The sequence below is a fragment of the Ambystoma mexicanum genome, chromosome 3p, assembly GCF_040938575.1.
Source record: "Ambystoma mexicanum isolate Mex_15411 chromosome 3p, UKY_AmexF1_1, whole genome shotgun sequence".
NCBI classification, from domain to species: Eukaryota; Metazoa; Chordata; class Amphibia; order Caudata; family Ambystomatidae; genus Ambystoma; species Ambystoma mexicanum.
In genome coordinates, this window is record NC_090925.1 from 62,793,665 (window position 1) to 62,799,731 (window position 6,067).

At 45.3% G+C, this 6,067-nt stretch overlaps 1 pseudogene; it reads right to left on the minus strand.

Annotated features, from left to right (window-relative positions):
* Nucleotides 1-561: 561 nt before the first annotated feature.
* LOC138579486 (large ribosomal subunit protein eL13 pseudogene) lies at nucleotides 562-1,191 on the minus strand (annotated as a pseudogene).
* Nucleotides 1,192-6,067: the final 4,876 nt, after the last annotated feature.

Here is a 6,067-nt window from a genome sequence, read left to right on the forward strand (position 1 = left end):
AGCTGTGTTCAACTGGTGGGCTTTACAGAAGATGTAGTAAAAGCTACAAATAGTAACTGCAAAAGAATATGGAATTACAATGTTAAAGGACTAACAAACTGTCAACATCATGAGCAACCTGTTAAGGCAGAGTGACTTAGGAGATCTTCCTTCTATTTCAGAGACAAAGGAAACATGCCATTGGGGTCGAACTACAACTGCATACAATCATTCTTCATTCCAGCGCTATACGATGGCACTGCTACAATCATGGATTCTTTTTGGCTGTGTGGTGTCATGGCCTTCTTATATTTTCCACCTTAATGGAATAGTCTATGCTCATGTCACATTGCACTCGCCGGTACCTGTTTAGAACAATTTGTCATTTCACAACTATGCCTATTCCATATTCTATCTTCACTACTCATGTAGAGTCATGTGTCCATCTATTTCCTGGTCCACTGGCTTCGCCTGATGACCTCCATCCAGCTCCACTTCCAGTGTGAATTGCCGGGCCATTGGTCCACTTATGAAGTTCCACTGCAGTATGATAGCCTATTGAGAGTTCTAGCTGGAACAATTCTATTTATTTTTCTCCACATCTGCGTCTGCAGCATCCTTAGCTCTCTTTGCCCGGATTCCAAAGAGACGGGTGTTAGCACGAGCCATACGCAGGTTGGCGAAAGCCTTGAAGTTCTTCTCATTCTCCGAGATCACACATGCCTTCTCTTTCTTGTACACGTTTGTGATGGGCATAACGGTCCAGTCAATTGTGTTGCTAACTTCAGTTCCTCAGCTGAGCTGTCTCTATTCATGGGAACAGAGGCCTTCCTTGGGAAGATAATGAGTTTGGAGCGGCACTCCTTCAGTCTCTGAACGTTTGTAGAGACTCTGCGGACCTGCTATGGCAGCGTGGGTCAACAGAGATGCCAATCATTCATGCAACTTTTTTATTGTTCCAGCCAACTTCAGTGCTTCCAAGCTGAACCCTCTACCAGCACGGACTTTAGTATGGTATCGGATTGTGGGGCATCGCACCATAGGTCTAATGGGCCTGGAGATGGGACAAGGAGCAATCAGCCGAGCCTTAGTCTGGCATGGCTTTCACCTTCAGATTTTCCTGACAGGTTGGTTGAACCAAGTAGCGACTCATCTTTGTCAGTCTTTGTGGAAATGGGGTTTCAATATCATTCCATTTTGACTGGGCACCATGGGTGCTTATTTCCCTAGGGAAGGGAAAATGGCAGAACCACTTATAACCAAAAATAATAGCCTATTGTAATGTCCAATGTCAACCAGGTTGGTCCAAAGATGGCAGTTACCTGGTCCCCTCAAGTGTCGCAGAAAATGCTGATTTTTGCACATACCATCACCAGACTTTTGAAGGCAAGCATTGTCCTCAGCCAATATGAAATGGATATCCTAACATATGTCCGCTGTGTTTTAAAGCAAAACAAGAAAAACCTCAGGCTCCTGCATGTACTAGGAATTAGGTTTTCCCGCTTTTCACTACCTTTGACCATAGAAAATATTATAACTATTTAATGATTTATCCTGGTTCAGACTTCAAGGAACTGTTGTTTTTCTGCAGCCATTTACAAACACAAAGGGGCTCATTACAATTCTAGTAGTAACTATGGCAGTCATTATTCTAAACAGAATTGCGTTTTCCACCAATATGTTTGGCAGACTTACTGCCATATTACAAGCCAATGGCATGGTACCAATTGGCTTGGCTGTAACGTAACTCATTTGGAGGAATTACCCCTAAAACACCTACTGAGTGCTAATTCTGCCCATTTCTGGAGGAATTACCACTACCGCAAGCCACGTTTGGAGGATTTACCGAACACTGATTCTGCACAGAAATTGGTGGAATTACCACTATCCAGAAATTAATAGCATCATACCAAAAATGTAAAGCTGAATGGCTGTCATCTCTAAATGAAGAATTCATTGAAAATCAACAATTTCCTGCTGCCATCCAAGCGTAAATGAGGGTGCAGTCATGTCTGGGGGAAAGGAGAAATGTAAAGAGCTTGAAATGAGTAAACGGAAGCCAAATTATATGTTGGCAGAGCTGACTGTATTGACAGGGGAGGTTGTGGTCCCTTCTGAAGAACTCCTTGGCGCTGAGAGCAAGAAAAGCACACATGACAGCAAGGCCCATACTTGGCAACATTCTGTGACCAAAAAGATGTAGGATTCTTCAAGTTTCAAAAATAATAATTTGCATAACCATGACATCACAGGAAAATACCAAACATACATTGTTGGCACCATTGAAGCATTAAAAAATACACAACCCATCAAACAGCACAACATGGAGAGATGTTCAAATGTTAAAAATGTATAATTCTGAATGGTAGCTTTACACCAAATTAAATTACACAGAAGGTAATCACACAGAGCTGGTAGGCAAAGTTTGCCACTGTTCTGTAGTAGCAGCCTGGGCAATACATATGTATTCCCGCAGTGCAAGTTGAACACTGAATTACATGGAGACTGACACCCCCCTTAGTTTGAAGGGTTGTACCGGCAAGAGTGCAGGACACAGTCACATAGCTGTCAGGTCAGTGGATCGGTCTGAGCCCAATCAAAGTAATAAACTACCAGCCCAATGTACAAATTAATGTGTTGTATGCTTTGTCCTGCAGCCTGTCTTAGATTCACATAAATTACCTGCCACTGTAAAAAGCAGTAGGATCTGTCACCCAAATCTGTAGGCAGTAGGACTGCTTAAAAAACAGTAGCATACTGCCTAAATCTGTAGGGTTGGCATGTATGAAGGCCTACCTGGAATGAGGTGCAGGACAAGGTAGTAGCACTAGGGTCATCACCACATATGGCTGTCTGGCTGACTAGCACATGTCAGCCAGACAGCCATATGTTGAGCAACTTACCTCACGCCCTACAACCGCCACATGTCTGTTAGACTGTTAGAAATGTCCGTTAGACATACTGAATAATGGTACCAATATACAGCTGCTACAAGGGCAATGCAAGATGTAACGCACATTAGTACCGGGCGACGGTCAATCAGAATGTAACAAACATTCTGATTGGCCCTCACTGGGGCTTTTCCCGACGGGGAATCACTTAGCCGGGATTCCTATCCTTTGTTTCCGGCGGTGGGTGGGCAGCCCCTCAGCCAATGAGGAGGCTCGAAACGGGGCAATCCCCGCTTCGAGCCTCCACACGGCTGGAGGCTGCCATCGTCCCCCGCCGGTGATTCAGGTGCGTATTTTCTTTCTTCCACCCTCCTCCCCTGCAAACTATCCCCTCCCCACCTTGCCAACCCCACGTATCTTCTTTTTTCTCCATTTTCCGGAGCAAACGCGGTGGGAACACTTCTTTCCCAAGCACGTCCGCTCCAGATAGCTGTCATGGAAAGGGAAAACGGTCTCTGTTTTCCCTTTCCGAGGGGCCTTTTTTTTTTACTTTTCTTTTTTTTTCTGTTCCAAAACTCTTCAGCATTTTGGAACAGAAAAAATGCTATTAGTACCACGGTCTTGCGTGCCCGGGTACTAATAGCAATAAGCCCCTCGCTTCAGGGGCATCACCGAGTCAGGTAAGTCCCAGGGCCTTCGTTAAGGCCCTCACTTCTCTTGGGCCTATAAGTATGGGCCCCAGGGCATTACCTGACTCGGTAATGCCCTCGCAGCTCAGGGCTTATTGCTTAAATAATAAGGGTGCGCAACATGTCAAATACCAACAAATCAAACCTCACTGGCCCAACACTGGCAAAACTGATATGTGGCCTGCCGAGTGACCACATGTGTTGTTTAGACAATGAGCATGCCCAGTGAAAATGTTCAAAACCCTACCTAGCCATTAAAGGCCAAATTCCTATGCAACATCATGCCACGTGAGGATCTACCACCCGCAGGAAATCCTCATGCAATCCCGTCACTGCCATCCCTTTGCCCACACCATCACATTTTTGCCTACAAAATTCTTGGACTCACTGACGACCAGAACCATCCACACCTCATGCATCAAGGGCACTGTTGTAGAAAACACTGCAGAAAAATAACACCACTGGACCTTATCATGTGATAGCTACTCAGACCACCACTGTGCCCACAGCAACCTCAGGTTCTGCTCAGTCTGCATTTGTTTCCTCGACCATGCCATGCACATCAGTCATGGACATTCACCAAATAGACATCTCTCCGCTTCCCACTCTGGCCATGCACTGCATTGTCAACATCATGAGGAATCCGACTGCACCGCTAACGATGATGATGATGACACAGCAGTGCATGCTGCACATGCATCAGGAGGGACCCGAATGGAAACCTTCCATCCTCGGTACCCCAACATACACTTAACACAATATGGGAGAGTGAGAGCATGACTGAGCAGGGCCAGGAGTACATGGAAAGATTTGCTGAAGAACAAATTGGCAGTTCTCAGGCTATAAGGGATATTGTGCGGGGGCATCAAGATGGGTGCCATGGAGAGGCAGAACATAAGAACTGCAGATGGCAATGATACCATCATCTTATATGGGCGGAGGGTAAGAGAGCTGACAGAGGCCATGTCAGGCAACAACGAAACAGAAATGAGTGCTATTACACTCAAAGAGATCACAGCCACTCAATCTCTGCCACTCCCATTGAGCAGTCCATCCCCAGCATTATGGTACAGCGATCACAATGGATACTGTTGCGCTTCCCACCACCTATGCCGCAACATGGCAAGCCCAGATGAAATTACGGATGGCCATTCTACCATCATTGATTCTGGGGACAGAGGTGTCCATGACAATCTTCCCCACTTCCTCAGGTCTGTACATGAGTGCCCCACTGTGCCGGTGGAGGCACCAAAATCTCCCCATAAGACGATGAATGTGCACTCTTTTGCTGTTTCTTTTGTCAGGTACATAACTCCATGACATTTGGGCTGGGAGTGGTTTAAAATGAGGAATGTCTGAATAGTACTGCTAATCCTGCTCCATGTTGAATGTGTTGCAGGCCATTATCACCCCATTTTCCCAATTGCAACATTTCCCAAACTCAATTCTGAATCGCTGTGCTTTTGCAAGTAATATATGCTCTTCATGCTGTGAACTGAATTCTGAAAGAATTAGCACCAGAGCAATTGCTGCAGATTTGCTATTATTTGGTATTTGCAGTGCAGTAAAAGCGGCCCTAATTCGGTTACCACCACATTTCCCTGTTACTGCCAAACTTCTGCCAAGGCCCAAAGTATGTGTATCTTTTCCATCTCTACAGGTAGGATTCAAAACCTCGTCATCCATTCATTATGCAATGCCCTAAGAAGCAATCTTTTGGCTTGAGAAGTGCAATGAGGAGCTTGTCCATCCATGAAGTTCTGGAAGGTCTGGAGTCTGGAGGGACAGAATTGAAACTGTATGTACCCATCTATTTGTGTAACATTAAGGCACATAAACCAGTGCTGGCTCCACCCATCTAGACAAGTGTATGACTCATCGGCAGCAACGAGGAAAATGCTAGGCACACCCATTCCCCCATAAGATGTTGAAGAATCTTCGAGGACTCTGTGGTTAGGAAGTCAAAACGCTGGTAGGAAATCTGCTGCACCTACAAATGGAGACACCCTATGGATTTATAATGTGTGACTATAGGGTTTGTCTTTTGGACTAGGATGGCCAACCCCATCTGGTTCTCCTGGTTGTCAAGAGGAACATTTTAGTGTGATGTAGTGCACACATGAGTGTTGTTTACATTCTTGAATGTGTCTATGTAAGCGGCCTTTAATAGGATGGAGGTATCCCATAAGTATCTCAGATTCCAAAACCTGTCCATTTCTGCTATTGACACAGTGCATTTTGGAATGTCTAGTCAATGATGCTATTACCCCAAAGATACCAGCAAACTACAGGTCCACCAGGATAATGACAGTCATAACTCCTCATTGGCTGCACTCAGCTGGGTAAAAACCCAGCCCAAATCTCCTGACCTAAACCCCATGATGATGGTATGCACCAAATGCAAGGGATACCTAAAACATGTCCATAAGCCCACCAGTGAGGAAAAACAGATTGATGGGATCATTACCTTTCAGTTCAAGGTACGGACACCTGGAACTTGTTGGTATG